The sequence below is a fragment of the Nannobrachium achirus genome (genome assembly GCF_963921795.1).
Source record: "Nannobrachium achirus genome assembly, chromosome: 10".
Lineage (NCBI taxonomy): Eukaryota > Metazoa > Chordata > Actinopteri > Myctophiformes > Myctophidae > Nannobrachium > Nannobrachium achirus.
Genome location: NC_137819.1, coordinates 42,533,087 through 42,551,439, shown reverse-complemented (window position 1 = coordinate 42,551,439; position 18,353 = coordinate 42,533,087). Strand labels below are relative to the sequence as shown.

At 43.9% G+C, this 18,353-nt stretch overlaps 1 protein-coding gene across 4 annotated transcripts in view; it reads right to left on the bottom strand.

Moving 5' to 3' along the window:
- yrk (Yes-related kinase) overlaps nucleotides 1-18,353 on the bottom strand; it is a 57,579-nt gene that overhangs the window by 29,220 nt on the left and 10,006 nt on the right. Inside the window, exon 1 of one of the 4 annotated variants that reach the window (XM_080735757.1) lies at nucleotides 10,040-10,091. The exons of the other annotated variants lie outside the window; for them this stretch is intronic. The gene's annotated coding sequence lies outside the window, so the exon portion shown is untranslated. Of the gene's footprint in view, nucleotides 1-10,039; nucleotides 10,092-18,353 lie in introns of those variants that run through there. 4 annotated transcript variants of the gene reach the window in all.

Below are 18,353 nucleotides of genomic sequence, written 5' to 3'. Positions count from 1 at the left end.
CCGTTTCGCAAAAAATAGCCATAAATCCGGAACGAAACATCCAGTCAACACCACATTTTTACCACTTGTCGGGGGTGGTATACTCAACAAATCCCCAAAAGCATTTCCATTTCGACCCATAGGGGGCACCGGGGCTGGCAAACACACTCGCAATTTCACAAATTGCACATTTTCTAGTTAGTGTGGTTGCCCTTACAGGGCAACACACTATAGTTCTAGGGAAACTTTATTCTTTATTCTTTATTCTTCTAGATAAACTTTTTTTCGGCGCGTTTCACAGCCCACAGTTTTTGCGCCACACACTCGCGCCATATGTCAAATCGACCGGGTTAATCGGGAATCGAGTGCTTATATTTTGCTAAGAGAAAAGTTGTATCGTTTAATTGATATGAATTTATTAGTGAATTAATTTTCCCCATTGACTTGAATGGGAAAATGCAAAAACTCACATTCAAATATTTTTCTCTCGCAAACCATAGGAGCTACAGTTTCAAAACTTGGAGAGGAGATTCATAATTATGGCAAGGATTATTGAAAAAATAAATACATCACTTGGCCTCATGTTGGCGCTATAACAGCCCACCTTACGTTTCGGCCTGTAACTCTTGAACCGTAGGTCGGAAAATAAAAATTATTTTTTCCCTGGATTCCTTGGGTCATGACGCATCTCCCCATATAGGCCACGCCCATTTGCGTCAGGATAGATTTTCCACCATTTTGAATTCTCTTCAAAACACACTTTTTGCTCCTTTTCCCACATATTTACTCCAAATGTCACAAAAATCGGTACAAAAGATCTCTGAACCCACGCGATAAACATATTCAAGCGATATTTCGATAGTCCATACCGTTCGTCCGGAACACGCTTCCGAAGTTAGCGAGAGGGGCCCGTTTTGCCAAAAATAGACATAAATCATAAACGAAACATCCAGTCAACACCAAATTTAAACCACAAGTTGCGGGTGGGATATTCAACAAATCCCCAAAAGCATTTCCACTTCGACCCTTAGGGGGCGCCAAAAACGCACAAAACGTAACCGTTTCAGGCCAAAACGCGTTTTTCAGGGGGAACAACCCTCTCAAAACGAAACACAAACGATCTCGGGAGCGACGTGACAACATAATCGTCTTGCAAAACTCGTGGGAGGGGGGCGGGGCGAGCAACCACACTCGCAATTTCCCAAATTGCACATTTTCTAGTTAGTGTGGTTGCCCTTACAGGGCAACACACTATAGTTCTAGGGAAACTTTATTTCTTCGTTTCTAGTGTAACCTTTTTTTCGGCGCGAATCTCCTCCCACAGTTTTTGCGCCACACACTCGCGCCATATGTCAAATCGACCGGCTTGATCGGGAATAGTGTGCTATTACTTTTCTAAGAGAAAAGTTGTATAGTTTAATTGATATTAATTTATTAGTGAATTAATTTTCCCCATTGACTTATAATGGGAATTGCAAACACTCACATTAGATTATTTTTCTCTCGCAAACAATAGGAGCTACAGTTTCAAAACTTGGAGAGGAGATTCATAATTATTGCAAGAATTAATCAAATTATAAATACATCACTCGGCCTCATGGTGGCGCTATAACAGCCCACTTTACGTTTCGGCCTGTAACTCTTGAACCGTAAGTCGGAAAATTAAAATTCCTTTTTCCCTGGATTCCTTGGGTCATGACGCATCTCCTCATATAGGCCACGCCCATTTGCGTCAGGATAGATTTTCCGCCATTTTGAATTTTCTTCAAAACACACTTTTTGCTCCTTTTCCTACATATTTTCTCCAAATGTCACAAAAATCGGTACACATGATCTATGGACCCATGCGATAAACATATTCAAGCGATATTTCGATAGTCCATACCGTTCGTCCGGAACAGGCTTACGAAGTTAGCGAGAGGGGCCAGTTTCGCCAAAAATAGCCATAAATCACAAACGAAACATCCAATTTTAACCACAAGTTGCGGGTGGGATATTCAACAAATCCCCAAAAGCATTTCCACTTCGACCCATAGGGGGCGGCAGGGCAGGCAACCACACTCGCAATTTCCCAAATTGCACATTTTCTAGTTTCTATACTATACTAGTCAGTATCTCCTCAAAACTTTGGCGCGATTCATCTCCTACACGCTTACACCTTTCAACACCATTCAAATTTTTATGTGTTCAGCTTACTGAGGACACGTGTGCTTGTATTTTTTGTTTTGAAATGTTTTGTAGAATAATTATAAAAAAATAAAAATGTTTAACTTTAAGCACCCAATGCATTTCCAATGGGTTTAGTGAGTGGGGACATAGTGGAGAGAAGGATAATAGACCCATGTTTATGTTAAGGCGCTGTGGCTGCAGTGTTCACACTTCAGATATGCTATCTATATCATTGCGTTCACACAGGTCTGCTCTCTGATTTGATCCAAATATCTAAGCTGTGTGATGTATATATTCTGAGTTAAAACTACAATTATCTATAAATGTCCCTCTACACTCTACTGATTGAGACAGCTGTGATTAAAGGCCTGTCTGTCATTGGCTGTTCGGTGGTGCTGCAAAGTAACCAAGTACATTTACTCAAGTATATACAAGTACTTGTACCTACAGTAAATTTTTGAGGTACTTTTACTCTACTTTCCATTTTTGTTACATATACTCGACTATAAATACAGCATTTGACAGCTTCAGTTACTTTGCAGATTTTATTATTAATAAAAAAACATAGATGGACCACTTAATACTGCTATGAAGTTGATCTACAATGTGCACACACACACACACACACACACACACACACACACACACACACACACACACACACACACACACACACACACACACACACACACACACACACACACACACACGTTACTGTGTTACTGTGGAGACGTTTGCTTGTATTTGTCTTTGAGACATGTTTTGTAGTGTTTTAGAAATTTTACTTAAAAAGAATAAGGTTTTAGGATCCCGGGCAATGGGATTTACAGTATATATCCTAGAACCCGCAGGGACACTCAGCCGTATTAGTGGTTGTTGTTGGTTGTCAGGGAGATATCACAACCAATGCATTTTCAAATCAGATCCACAAACACAATAAAAGTCATGCTCCACTGCTCAGTCTGGAGTGGCCACATAGAAGAACGCCTTGGTTATAGACATAGTGGAGGACAGATGTGATCTGGGATTGTTAACCTACAGTATATGCACTCAATATACACCTCTAGAACACATAGAATATGTACAGTAAGGTTCGTTAGAGTACAGTAAAAGTACAGTAAGGTTCAGTAGAGTACAGTAAAGTACAGTAAGATACAGAAAGGTACAGTACAGTAAGGTATAGTAGAGTACAGTACAGTAAGGTATAGTAGAGTACAGTACAGTAAGGTACAGTAAAGTACAAAACAATACAGTAAGGTACAGTAGAGTACAGTAAAGTACAGTAAAGTACAATAAAGTACAGTAAGGTACAGTAGAGTACAGTAAAGTACAGTATAGTAAGGTACAGTAGAGTACAGTACAGTAAGGTACAGTACGGTACAGTAGAGTAGAGTACAGTATAGTATAGTACAGTAAGGTACAGTACAGTACAGTAATTACAGTAGAGTACAGTAAAGTACAGTACAGTAAGGTACAGTATACAGTAAGGTACAGTAGAGTACAGTAAAGTACAGTAAGGTACAGTACAGTAGAGTACAGTAAAGTACAGTAAGTTACAGTAGAGTACAGTGAAGTACAGTAAGGTACAGTACAGTAGAGTACAGTAAGTTACAGTACAGTACAGTACAGTACAGTAAGGTGCAGTACAGTATAGTAAGGTACAGTACAATACTGTAAGGTACTGTACCTTACAGTACCTTAAAGTATCCTATTTGTTGGGTTGGAAGCGAGCCCACACTGTTTCGAAGGAACAGTATTTCTAGTTAAAAGTGTTACTTTTACGGGGGGAAAAACACAAATAGAGATATAGAATATGGAGATATGTTTGTATTAGTTTGCGTGTAGCTGTGCATATAGCTGAATGTGTGTGCACTATTTGGTGTGTGTGTGTGTGTGTGTGTGTGTGTGTGTGTGTGTGCGTGCGTGCGTGCGTGCGTGCGTGCGTGCGTGCGTGCGTGCGTGCGCGTGCGTGTGTGTGTGCGTGCGTGCGTGTGTTTGGCAGCTTAGGGCAAGCTCAAAACGGGTCACTTCGTGCAGCGTTTTGCTACTTTATGATCAACAGGTCCATTTGATTCCAGTTTGTACACTCAGTGTTAGGATATAGTGTGGAAATTCTATCAAATCGAGGTCCAGTCAATGGCCTAATTAATGCAAATGAAAAGAGTTTGATAACTTTTTTAATTTCACTGCCATTTACACTATATCCATTAACTGTTTTGGTACTCTGCTTGTGTCTAAAAACACAGACCAATTGTGTTCGTATAGATGCTCGACAAAGCTGGATGCGAACCCCCAGACTCTGTGGTTATGGGCAGGCCAGGTACTGCTCGGGTGGCCGCTGCACCAGCTGAGCGGCCTGGGATCCAAGGTTCTAACTAGAGCCACAAACCATCAAGGAAACAATTAAGGTTGCAAATCAATTATACTGTTTTATTTCCCAGATAATGAAGATTGGTGTTAAAGTGATGACATGGGTGACATGAGGAGTGAGTGCCTTGGTTCTAAATAAAGACACAAAGAAACTAATCATATCTTGCACAAATGGGGGTACGTCGCAGGGACTTAAACCCAATCCAAGACTTGATGCTGAGTGCCAAGCAGGGAGGCACTGGGTCCCATTTTTCTTTGTCTTTGGAATGACCCGGCCAGGGGAATCAAACCCCAAACTCCCAGTCTCAGGACAGACCAGGGGCGTCACAAGGGGGGGAATAGTGGGACTGAGTTACTAGGGCCCAACTTAAGGTGGAGGGGCCTTAATTATTTTATACTTTAGCTATTGAAAAATAGCAGATATACAAGCTCACAGCGCAGCACCGAGTGCCACGCTGCGAGCTTGTAGATCTGCTATTTTTGAAAAGTCCTGAAAATGTGCGCAAATCTTTGAATATACGTGTTTTTTAAGCGAACATTTGTAACTAAAATTTTGCTTCTGGGTGGTCCCTGGAATTAAATATTTTGAGATGGGGATCCGTGGCCAAATACATATCATTTTTTTTTTTTTTGCCAAACACAAGTTTCCCAATATATTAATTTTATTTCATATTTATAATGAATATGAAAAACTAACACTGCAACATAGTGCTGAAGTGCCCCGGACATAGTGCTTCCCGTCTGGGCCAGAAACGGAAACCGATTCTCCATTGACTCCCATTCTAAAGCTTGCAGGAAAACGCCCATTTCTCTCTTTCACCTTCCTGCCAGCCGTCTCCATTGAAAACAACGCTAGCTCGCTTGCAGCTCGGGGCCACCTGGACATGCAGCATTTTCTGATTGAACACAGAACGCTACATGCACGCCGATATAGCGATGTGGATGCACATTGTGCACGATGGACACGCTGCGAGCATTCAAAGGTACGAAAATCATGAAGCTTGGCAGGAAAGACCATTATTGATTAATCAAAAGTCGGAATAAAGAAATGTCCCACATGAGCCTGTGTGATAGTTGCGACCGTCAGGTCGCAGTTACTATCAAAACCTCCACCGGCTGTCAGTCAGTCAGTCAGTCAGTCAGTCAGTCAGTCAGTCAGTCACGTCACGTCACGTCACGTCACGTCACGCCACCGTTGGATAGGGGATCCATGCCAAACCTTGCACACACACTCCTTGGCTGCCAAACCACAACCATCACCCCTCATTTCTCACATGGCCCTCTTCTAGTGCCACCATGAGGCCCATTCTTGCAAAACGCATTATTGGACACTGCTCCTACAGATTTTGCCCTGAAATCACGCAAAGCTGTACGCAGTATGTCTACAGTCATGTCATCAACATGTATCTGTCCCATTTAGCATCACCATGAGGCCGATTCTTGCAAAACACATTTTTGGACACTGCTCCAACAGATTTTGCGCAAAGATTATGCAAAGCGGTACACATTATCTCAGTATGTATGTCATCAACATGGATATGTCCCATTTCCCATATTCCCTCCTGATTGGCTACCATTGCCTTCTAAAGTTTGTGTATGCGACCTGACGGTCGCTTATTTCCCGATTAGGGAGTCTTACTGGTGCATAATGTTTGAGAGAGTGTGTGTGTGTGTGTGTGTGTGTGTGTGTGTGTGTGTGTGCGTGTGTGTGTGTGTGTGTGCGTGCGTGCGTGCGTGCGTGCGTGCGTGTGTGCGTGCGTGCGTGCGTGCACGTGTGTGCGTGTGTGTGTGTGTGTGCGTGCGTGCGCATATTTCTATGTATCTGCATGTGTATGTGTATTTACACATGTGTGTGTGTGTGTGTGTGTGTGTGTGTGTGTGTGTGTGCATGTGTGTATGTGTGTGCGTGCATCATTGTACTGTAACACATGTAGGATCCGGAACACACACACTCACGCACTGAGGAATGTGAAGGAAGTCACACTCAAGCAACACAATACAGGTTGTGGTGCGGTGTAGGGACACCAGGGCACAATCACATCACACTCACTTCCACCAGCGTTGCCACTATTGTGAGAGGAACAAGCAGACAGAGTTGACTTTATCCATTCATACGTTGGCTATTCAAATACAGCAGATCTACAAGCTCACAGCGCATCACTTTGTGCGGCGCTGCAAGCTTGTACATCTACTATTTTGTAACGTTATATATACATCGGCATCGCAAGACGACGTGCTGTGAGCTTGTAGCTCTGCTATTTTCTAATAACTCGATTTACAGTCCTTTAAATCCAGCCCTATGTTGCGCTGATCAGGGCAATGGTCACTGAGTGTGTTTTTAAGGTGTGACTATTTTCATTGCAGACCCCTGAATAGCGTTTGTGCCAAGTTTGGTGAGAGTCGGAGCAATGCTGTGCCTGTGGCCCCCTGGGGAACCCCTGACGTGGCCCCTGGGAGCAATACGTGGCTCCTGGTGGGACTATTGTCATGACAGACCCCTGAACACTGTTAGTGCCAAGATCTGTGTGGATTGGATCAACGGTGTGCCTGTGGCTCTCCAGGGCCCCCTAACAAGTGGCCCCTGGGGGTCACATGTGTTATGACTATTGTGATGGCAGATCCCTGAACAGTGTCTGTGCCATGTTTGGTGCAGATCGGTGCGCCTCGCAGGTCCAAATGTTACGTTTGTGACCGCCGTTGGTCCACCCACCCTCTGGGCAATTTTAATATACCGTAGGAGGAAGGTCTCATGACCGAAACGTTGCTCTTTAAATTGTTCTCTTGAAAGTGCAAGTGGCAGAATGCGGCTCTAATCTGTTTAAAGCTGGTTGCACACTGCTGGATTTCTTTCGTTTCGTTTTGGAAATCCGAAATCCTCAAAAAAGGTTTTTAAGGCCAAGGAGAGAGAGAGAAGAGAGAGAGAGAGAGAGAGAGAGAGAGCAAGGGAGCCACCCAGTGGTGACAGTTGCGAAAATCGCAACTAGAAACAAGACCCAGAAAAACGCAACCACCAATATTTACAAAGCAACTTTACAGAAAAAACAAAGTTACAATAATAAGCAGACACGGAAGCAACACTGACTTCCACCTCAGAACGTGCAAGATGGAAACATGAGCACGCACAGAGAGAGAGGAAAAGTTTATTCTTCACAGCTCCCTGTGCAAACAAAACTAACCACACAAACAAAAACAAAACCAAACCAAACATTAAGCCTTGTTCCACTCCACAGCCCAAAGCCCTGAAAATTACCTCCAAAACCAAAAGCAACAAAAGCTATTATAGGGCTGAATCCAACAAAACATTCTGAGGCTTTGCAGGGCGTTCAGGGGAAAATAAATACCGCTGTTGTCGGGCAGAAACCTCTTATCTCCATATTGTAACCTTTTGTGAGTTTTTATTTAATTCTTTTAACGTCCCTACTTGGTCATACTACAGCAAGCGTCACGCAAAAGCAACAAAAGTAGCAGATCTACAATTTGAATGCTGAAATGTTAACAGTTTTGGACATATGAGGTTGAGAGACGATATGCAAACATGTCCACCACTGCGCACACGGACACACACACACACACACGCACGCACGCACGCACGCACGCACGCACGCACGCACGCACGCACGCACGCACGCACGCACGCAAGCACGCACACATACACTATCTGGTCCGCCATCAGGAGAGCCACAGGAAGTTAGCCCTGTTAGAGTTTCCTGTCCACCCCTCTGATGGCTCCCCCCTTTTCCTGGAAACTGAGGACAGAATGAATCCACACACACCACACACACACACACACACACACACACACACACACACACACACACACACACACACACACACACACACACACACACCTTCCTCTCTGTGCTGTTTTCCTCCTCTGGCATGCATTGCTCTCTGCCTACACCCCTCTACTCCAACAATAACTGTCAAGGGCTTGATTTACAGTACTTTTGTTGTGTGCCAAAATGAGCCGATCTTCAAGCTATCAAAGGTGCTAGATCGGCTATTTTTGTGTGGCACAACACCGGCACGCTTCGCTTCTAAAGTATAAATTCACTGTCCCTTTCTCACTGTCGCTGTCACTGTCTCTCTCTCCCTCTTCCTCTCTCTCTGATAACACTGGAAAGAAGAGGGGGGGGGGGGGGGGGGTAACAGGTCCATTTCTTTTTATCTACATCTCCTGGTCTTTCTCAACTTTCCTGTGAAGGGCAGATGATGACCACATACAGACATCATGATGCTAAAACCAGCCATCCTTTCAACTGTTCCTCCTTTTGATGACCATGCATTGACTAAAGTTGTGTGCTGAGGAAATAGCAGAACTACAAGCTCACAACGCGTCATGAATGTGACGTGCTGTGATCTTGTAGATATGCTATTTACGTCATGCAACACCATTGTGCAACGAAGTGACTTAACCCTGAATCTGAAGTAGCCCACCCTTAGAGCGCAAGCGTCCTGACTCCTCACTCTCACCATCACCCCGTCCTCACAAGGAAAGAACACACACGCACGTGGGCACGCACGCACGCACACGCGCGCACACACACACACACACACACACACACACACACACACACACACACACACACACACACACACACACACACACACGCACGAGCGTGTACAGTACAGGGGACTGTTTGTAGATTGTAGGCCCTACAGTCATTGTTCTCCATAATGTTCCTGTTGACCAAGTCCTTTCTTCCTCTCTCTCTCTCTCTCTCTCTCTCTCTCTCTCCCTCATGTCTTCTTTGACGTATGTGTTAAGGTTCTGCATTCATTCCAGAACCAGCTGCTCCTAACGGTAACCGGAACGCTTGCCCCCATTCTTGTATTCGTCGTTGTTTAGGAATAAGGTTAGGGTTAGTCATAGTTTTACTGAGGCTGAGTTTAGAAATGAAGTTAGGTTTGGCATAGTTTTACTGAAGTTAAGTTTAGAAATGAGGATAGGTTAGGCATAGTTTTACTGAGGTTATGTTTAGGAATGAGGTTAGGTTTAGGCATAGTTTTACTGAGGTTACGTTTAGGAATGAGGTTAGGCTTAGGTATAGTTTTACTGAGGTCAACGGATTTGACCCGGGGCGAGCGTGTTTTGGGTCGAGCGTACTTGCATTCGTCCTAACCAGAGCCATAGGCCTACAATATAACTATAATATGAACAGAGACGATATGTACAGAAAAGCCATAAGAAGCAAACAAGAGACACAAGCACTCACATACTGAATGTGGAGATATAATGTACACACAGGCCGAACACAGAGCTGCTCTTTTCAGTTAAAGAGTAAACAATGCTTTTCCACAATCTAACACAGTAAATAGTTATGAAAGGATTTCCCGGCACCAGTGTACACTTTAGAGACAGAGCCAGACCTAAGCTTGGGGACAGGCATGTGCACTCAGACATCAAAGGGGGCTTGAGCCCCTGCCCTTCAACCCATCTGTAAAAAGAGCCCTCTCCAGACCATGAATGCAGTTTTTACTATGGTAAAAGAAACACAAATGCCCCCTTTCCATAACATACCCGAAGGCAGCATTCAAGAGAATTGCCTTGTCCAAACTCTCCTGAACTTGAATGCAGCATCTTATGTTGAACGAATTGCCCTCTCTATGTAGAAATCTATGCCGTATCTCCAGTACTGACTTAATTATGCTTAGTTTAGGGTGGTATCAAGCTAGCCTGGGTGCCATCCTGTTTGCTCCGTTCCGTGATCTGTTTTGTCACTCCGCTACTCAGTCTGGAAAGCTTCCTATCTCCAAGGGGAGGTGGGACATAAAGCAAGTGGAATCCAACCGTGGCTTCTTATTGATCTGTGGTGCGGGGCGGGACAAATACATCGGTATGTCTTGGCTGGCTACCCTAACCCTACTCTGATTCGCTGAACCTATGCTGGGTTTCCGCTGGCAAGTCCCTGCCCTGGGCCTTCAGAACATGGAGGTGGGTAACTGTGGATTTGAGAGGGGGAACTATTTTCCTATGGAAATACTGATTTTGGCTGTAGGCCGTGCAAAGCTGTGCGAGGCCATAAGGGTTGCTATAGGCTGCTATGTGGAAACGCAGCAGGTGGAGTCTCACGAGTCATGGCCAGGCCACGGTTCGGCTTGAAAAGGGCGGACCAGTGATGGCCGTTGATGGGTGTCGTTGTTGACTCCATATGAGTTCTGCCCAGACACAAAACTGACAAACGTATATGCTAACTAGTTAGCAGCAGAGCCTATAGGCTACAGGAGTGTGTCGATATTTCGACATGACATTCGTTGTACGTCCCAGTATTTTGACGCGGGTGAATGTTAACCTGGTGAAATGCTAACCTGCTGACGCGGGTGAGTAGCTAACCTGCCGTCGCTGTTGAATGGTAACCTCTATGCCTAAACCTAACCCCCTCAGTAACCCTGACGCTGGTGAGTAGCTAACCTGCCGACGCTGGTAGTCGAAATAATGACACGTAGAAATAGAGAGATTTCCCCATAGGCTACCACTCTGTATAGAAATGCTAGTGCTATAGGCAAAGTAGCTACCATAGCTTAAGCTACATAGGGAGAACAACACATTTGTAAAACGTGTTCTCCCTATGTCAAACATATTGTATTGCGGGTAGTTTTCAGAAGAATGAACAGAAGAGTTTTTAAACTTGCTAGGTATTTCTTTTTCTCCACACACAATTATGGACACAAATGTACTATTATATACTAGTTAGGGGAGGCGGGCATTTGAGATATAAACGTGTCAGTTTTTGCAAGGTACAATCGTCTGGGCCCGTCGGGCCGACACTTTTAGCCCAGTGGTTTATGTACTTTCCTGTTTCAAAGCCACAGTGAGTGTCAGTGCTGAAGCTTTCTTCTAGCTTTTGTCTTGTCTAAAGATGAACACAGCAGCATATCAGGCCTGTTGTCCATAATGAGCCAGTATCTATAGGAGAGTGTGTGTGTGTGTGTGTGTGTGTGTGTGTGTGTGTGCGTGCGTGCGTGCGTGCGTGCGTGCGTGCGTGCGTGCGCGTGTGCGTGTGTGTGTGTGTATGTGCGTGTGTTTCCCAGAGAAGCCAGCTGCTTCTGAGAGACTAAATAAGGAGTAATTATGCAAGTGTATATCGTTGTTGTCAGCGGCAGAAACCTCTTATCTGCATATATCTTTGTGTTTCTTTAGTAAAATGAACGCCCTATTTGATCATACCATGCGACGTCACCTGAAAGTGTCAAAAGTAGCAGATCTCCAAGCTCGAAACACAGCATGAAGCATCCGTTTCGAGCTTGCAGATTTGCTGCTTTTGACGCTTTTGGATTAGAATCCTGAAAAGTAACAGTTTTGGACATATGAGTTTTCCACCAGACATCAGAGCGGTATCCTTGTGCCGTTTGAAAGCAATTAGGCAAGCTTGAGATACGCACGCACGCATGCACACACACATGCATGCATGCACGCACGCGCACACACACACAAACACACACACACACACACACACACACACACACACACACAGACTGTATGTGCAATCTACAGTATATCTGTCACTTCTGTAAGAAGGGAAAACACAGCTACATTACAGCCTATTTTCACCTTCATACATTATACAGTTTATGGGCCTCGATGGCGTATGGAAACATTGTGGAAACAAAACCGGTCCCTTTATGTAATTATTTTACATTTTAGAACAGTGAAAATAGCTGATATGTTTAAGCTCACAATGTGTCACATTACGACGCGTTCTGAGCCCTGCTGTTTTCACGGCTAAAAGTTAAAGTGTCAAGTGACAGGTCTGATATCGAAAATTATATTTTTGTGTCAAGGTGCGTGTAGAAACACCTCCATTACAAGTGCTTCCTTTCTTCTTGTCTTTGTTGTTCCGTCACCAAACTGGCACAACAGTTGCTAAAATGGCAAAATCATGATGTCTCAACACGAAGCAGCAGATTTCCTCTTCTGTCTGTTGGTTGCACCCTTAACAGTATCTTAAACAGTTACAGAATCTTCTCCCTACATGTTTCTGTGATCTGTTTTTGCCCAATAATGAACACCTGACAAAATGCGTACATTTAAATGTTTAAATAATGAACTATCTGTTTTTCTTTTATTATTGTTGTTGTTCTTTATCGTAGGTCTCTTTAGAATCTATTTTTTTTTAGATAAATTAAAGTTTCGTAACTTCATCCAGATGGCATGAGTCTTAAGTCAAGGGTCTTCAACAGGGGGTCCGGGACCCCTAGGGGGTCCTTAAAGTAACTACAGGGGGGCCACCAAATGTTTGTGTGATAGGATAATTATTTCCAATTAAAAACTTTGAACCCTGGCATCCCTATTCTGAGGAGAACTTTAGAGGTTTGGTGTAGAGGTCAAAAAGAGCAGACCAAGAGTAATGTACAATATGCAGAGGGGGGTCCCTGCTTCATCTCTTTCTCAGTTAAGGGGTCCTAGGCCTGAAAACGTTGAAGACCCCTATCTTAAGTGATGATGTACAGTAGCAGGAGATGATCAGTGTCATTTTCTATTGTTAGTGCTGCTAAACGTGTTGGCTTTATCGTTCATATCAGAAATTGTGGGTGAGGGAAGTCAGATAATGTTAAACTTGTTGCATAAACCTGTTGCTTGGTGTTATACACACACAGCCACATCTAAAATGATACAGAAGAGGATAACAGGCTGGAGCCACAAAGTGGAGGTGCCAACATTCACACCCAAGTCACATTATCAAGATGTAGCTGCTTTCAACACAGCCTGATAAAAAAGGTATCTTGCTTCAAAAGTCTATAGAACACTGAAGTCTGATGTAATTTACGCATACTACCTACACCCCCCCCCCCCCCCCCCCCATTCTGAATTGCCACAGACTTTCTTTATATTGCGTCAAATAAGAACAGTGTTCTAAAAACAAACACATGATCCTGGTGGCTTGACTCATATGGACATTAAGAATCAACTGACGGTGAGAAAACGTGAATGTTACTGCCGCCGAATTAGAAACCAGAAACAGACTGTATCAACTATCAAGTATGAGTGACTGACTAGAGACTACCGTGAACGATACAGAGTCACCTCCCGACAATATCACAGAGACAGTTTGTTGTCTCCACCAGCCGAAGGCTTGGGGGAGAGTATGTTTTCCCCTCCGTCCGTCCGTGTGTCCGTCCGTCCGTGTGTCAGTGCGTGCGTCCTCGCAGTTTGTGTGCAGCTAATCACAGTCACCGTTGGCCCGGTCGCTGCCAAAGTGAGCACACACATTCCCTGGATGCCAATCTAGAACCTCTGCCCTAAATTTTTCAAATGGGCTTTTTCTAGCGCCACCTAGTGGCCGATGTTCGCAAGACACATTTCTGTGCACTACTCTTACAGATTTTGTCCAAAAATCCTACAAATCGGTAGGCAGTATCTCGACAGTCATGTGATCGACACGGATCTGTCCGATTTTGCATATTCCATCCTGATTGGCTAAGATTGGCTTCCAAAGTTTGTAGGATTGAGCCGTTTTGAACAAAATGCCTCAAATCCCAAACGCAAAGTGCAATTATCATGAAATCGCGCACATACGTTCCCACTAGGCCGAGGAAGAAATGCCACTTAATTTCTTTTAAATCAGCCTCATGGTGGCGCTAAAACAGGCCGATTTGTGGTTTTACCTATAACTCCACCGATCAGTTTCAAACTTTGTAAGCGCACTCCCTAGAGGCTAAGGATAAACCTTTGCCCTGCATTTTTCACATCAGCCTTTTATAGCGCCACATTTGGGCCGACTTATGTAAAACACATTTTTGGATATTACTCCTTGAGATTGTATGCAAAAATCACGCAAATCGGTACACAGCATCTCTATAGTCATGTGATCAAGTCCGATCCGTCTGATATTTCATATTCCATCCTGATTGGCTAATATTAGCTTCCAAAGTTTGCAGGATTGCTCCGTTTTTGAACAAAATGCTTCAAATCATCAACGCAGCTTGCGATTACTGTGAAATTTGCCACAGAAATTCCCACTAGGTCAAGGAACAAATGCTACCTTTTTTCACATTGGCCTGTTATAGCGCCACCAGCAGGTAGACTTTAGCAAAACACATTTTTGGAACACAATGCTTCAAATCATGCATGCAGCGTCCGATTTCCATGAAAGATCTATGGTGAAGAACATATGCCACCCTTTTTACATTGGCCTATTATACAGTAGCACCACCAGGACACACGGCCTGGTGGAGACCTGTGCTCGGAAGAGCACTGCTTCTAGTTTATTTTGGGACCACAATGCTTATATGAGATGATTTTCAGATGGGGGGGTCCACGGCCAAATGGGGGTCCAAGGCCAAATGGGGGTCCACGGCCAAATGGGGGTCCACGGCGAGCTTGTAGATCAGCAATTTTTTGACAAAGAGATTTGGTAGAGAGTGAAGAAAAGACTGTATCAAGTACATATATTATAATTACATTTTACAAATAGAGCGTTTAAGTGGTACCGGATATGCAGCTCGGCAAATAAAAGGTGAATTGATCCATGTGCACGACGGAGGACGATATCACGATAAATGTAATCTCCACGATACAATTATCGTGAGTGTTTTTTTATCACGCTAAACGATAATATCGCTTATCGTCCCATCCCTAACTGTAGCTGCTTTCAACACAGTAACAGCATGACTAAAGAAAAGCTCCCTTGGTTCAAACGTCCATTCTGAGCGGAACCGGCGAGCACATAAATTGTGCCTCTTTGAGAGCAACACGTTCTGCCCTGAATATAGAAAATCACAACAACCCTCTCCGTCATCATCACACATCGCACAAACATCCCAAATCTGAGGGACACACCCTTTCCTGTCCAGTGCACTGCCGATAAGCTAGCTGCTCCCACTGGGAACAGTGACACTGACGCACGCACACACACACACACACACACACACACACAACACACACACACACACACACACACACACACACACACACACACACACACACACACACACACACACACACACACACACACACACACGGTGGCCTTAAAGGTTAGAGCAGTGGTTCTCAACCTGTGCGTCGGGACCCCCTGGGGGGTCCCCACATGATTTGGGGGGTCCTCAGATGACAGTAGAGTAAAGTGACAATTTAAGGACTTTTACCTAATACCTACAAAAATTATAAAAAAGGTCATTACTGCATCAAAAGTAATCAACAGACTACTAAAAGAATTGGTCAAATATTGGCCAATTTGTCAAAGAATATAATAATTATAATTATGAAAATAGACGAATACAAGCTCATAACACCTTGCGTTGCGAGGCTTGTAGATTGGCAATTTTTTGGATCTGCTATTTTTTAGATCTGCTATTTTCGCATATAATGCCTCAACTCCTACAATTCCATGTGCTTGTCACAGTGGGGGCGTCCCCAGTTCAGATTATTTGGGGGGTCGCGGCCTGAAAAGGTTGAGAACCCCTAGGTTAGAGACTGCACTGTCTTGTTGCCGGAAAGTTGACGGTTCTATTACCCCCGGGCCGACAGTATAAAGACTGTGATCGTACTGGTCTGCTCCCAGATTTTAATGTGTGTGTGTGTGTGTGTGTGTGTGTGTGTGTGTGTGTGTGTGTGTGTGTGTGTGTGTGTGTGTGTGTGTGTGTGTGTGTGTGTGTGAGAGAGAGAGAGAGAGAGAGAGAGAGAGAGAGAGAGAGAGAGAGAGAGAGAAAGAAGAGAGAGATAAATAGTATTTAAAGGGGACTGGGGTAAGTTTTTGTTATTATCGTGAATGCACTTGTCCATGGAGCCTATTATGTTCTATGGGCCGTCAGGTGCAAATATGGATTGTTTATAAGCTATGTGATGATTATAATAATGACTCCAAACAGCCTTCCTTTTCAGGCTCACCTTATGCTTCCTTCTATGTATCTTGTTTCTGCATATGGACTCATGCACACTTAGTGTGAGATATGATCTACTGGTCCAAAGATTTCAACATAAAGTTGATGATAAAATTGACCACTGTAACTTGGTCACTTCTCTTTTATTTTATCTTTCTGTAACCAGTTTCCTCCAGTTTTCCCCCCAGGTGCGCGTGCGTGTAATATATATGTAATATATATGTCACGGTTTGTTAGAGAAACAGGACGGTCGAGAAACGGAGCACTCGTCGTGCAGCACGGGGCGGAACGGAGCCGCTCGATTGTCCACGACATTGCAAGCGGCGCGCAGGCCAGCGGACCTTGGTCCTGCTCTTCGCCCCCGAGCACCGCAGGTGCGAGTGGCCGCGAAGAGCGGGCCAGGGCCGCGCGGCCGGCGGAGCGCCGCGCGAGTTACGAAGCCGTGGTGAATGCAATCGTTATATTTATGCCCAGGCCGTAAGGCCTGGGCAAGCCCACGATAAACGCCCTGTCCAAGTGACTACAATGGAGCTAATGGCTAAGCTAGGCTAGGCTAGGCTAGGCTAGTAAATAAAGTCGCAAATAGAGTCGCAAACGAGTGACGTCAGCGCCTTCACTAGTGAATGGCTGTCGTCGCCACCTGGTGGTGATTGGTGTGTGGTGAACGACAAAACAAGCGCTCTTACATAGAACGTCCTGAGTTACCCAAACATCCGGTAACATATATATGTATAATATGGGGTTGTGGTTGTGGTAATGAGGATCCTTTTTTGGGGGGTTAAGTGGCTCAGTAGTTAATGCAGCTAGACATACATTAGGCCTACCATTGTTTTAAAATGTGCAGAACATTAGCGTAGCCCTAAATGTACAGTATACTCCAATGTGTTTTTGGTAAAATTATTATTTTGCATGTACGGTCGCTTATCTCCCGATCAGGGAGTCTTACTGGTTTCTAATATCTACTATCACAGGGGCGGTGCCCACACTTTGTCTGTATGTATGTCCGTCTCGGCCCGTCCCGCGCTTGGCCAAGCTTCGCGGCACGCTTAATAAAATTACTGTAATAAAAGGCATCGCTCAATTCACACTGGGTGTTTTTCTTTTCTTGAGATCTACTTTTAAAATGACCAGCTTGACAAGATCTACCCACCCAAAAATGTATTAGGTCTGTTCCATTGCCTGTTTCCATTCTACAGGGCTTGACATTAAGGCTTGTCCTGTTGTCCGGGACAAGTAATAATTCCTTCCAGACAAGTTCAATAAAAATGTACTTCTCCATTGGACAAGTGGCTCTTGGTTTCACTTTTTCTGTGACGCAGCTTTGTGCTCTATATGCAGACTATGGACTGCCCATACTATGGAGTGGAGGTAGCAAGGGGGTCGTCAGCAGTCCTTTTGTTATTCATTCTATTTTAATGTCTAACTCCTATGCATGCATTTAAGAAGGAAATGTCAGATTTCTATCCGGACAAGTGACGTTTGTGCCCGGAAGTGAATTGGAAATTCCACAAAACGGGCCACAAAAAGTTAATGTCAAGCCCTGCGTTCTGTATGGAAGTGTTTTTGGTATTCATATGTGCAGTATATCAAAAAGATATACAAGCTCAAAACGCATCACATCAGTACCACAGTGTCACAATGCCTTGTGTGACAGACTAGGGTATTCACTTATGAGAAGAAAAAAAAGAAAAAAGAAAAAAAAAAAGAATATATATATATATATATATATATATATATATATATATATATATATATATATATATATATATATATATATATATATATATATATATATATATGCTGTAACTGCAACGATGTGTAATAGCAGTGCAATAGCTCATTTACTTGTACTGTGACAAGATTCACACAGAGAGTTTCTGTGGTGAAGAGTCTATTTTCCCTCTGCAACTCTCTGTCTCTCCTTACCAACAGCTTTTCATCTCATCTGGTCCTCTCTTCTTCTCTCTAACTCCTTCACTCTCCCTCTCTTTTCTCTAACTCCTTCACTCTCCCTC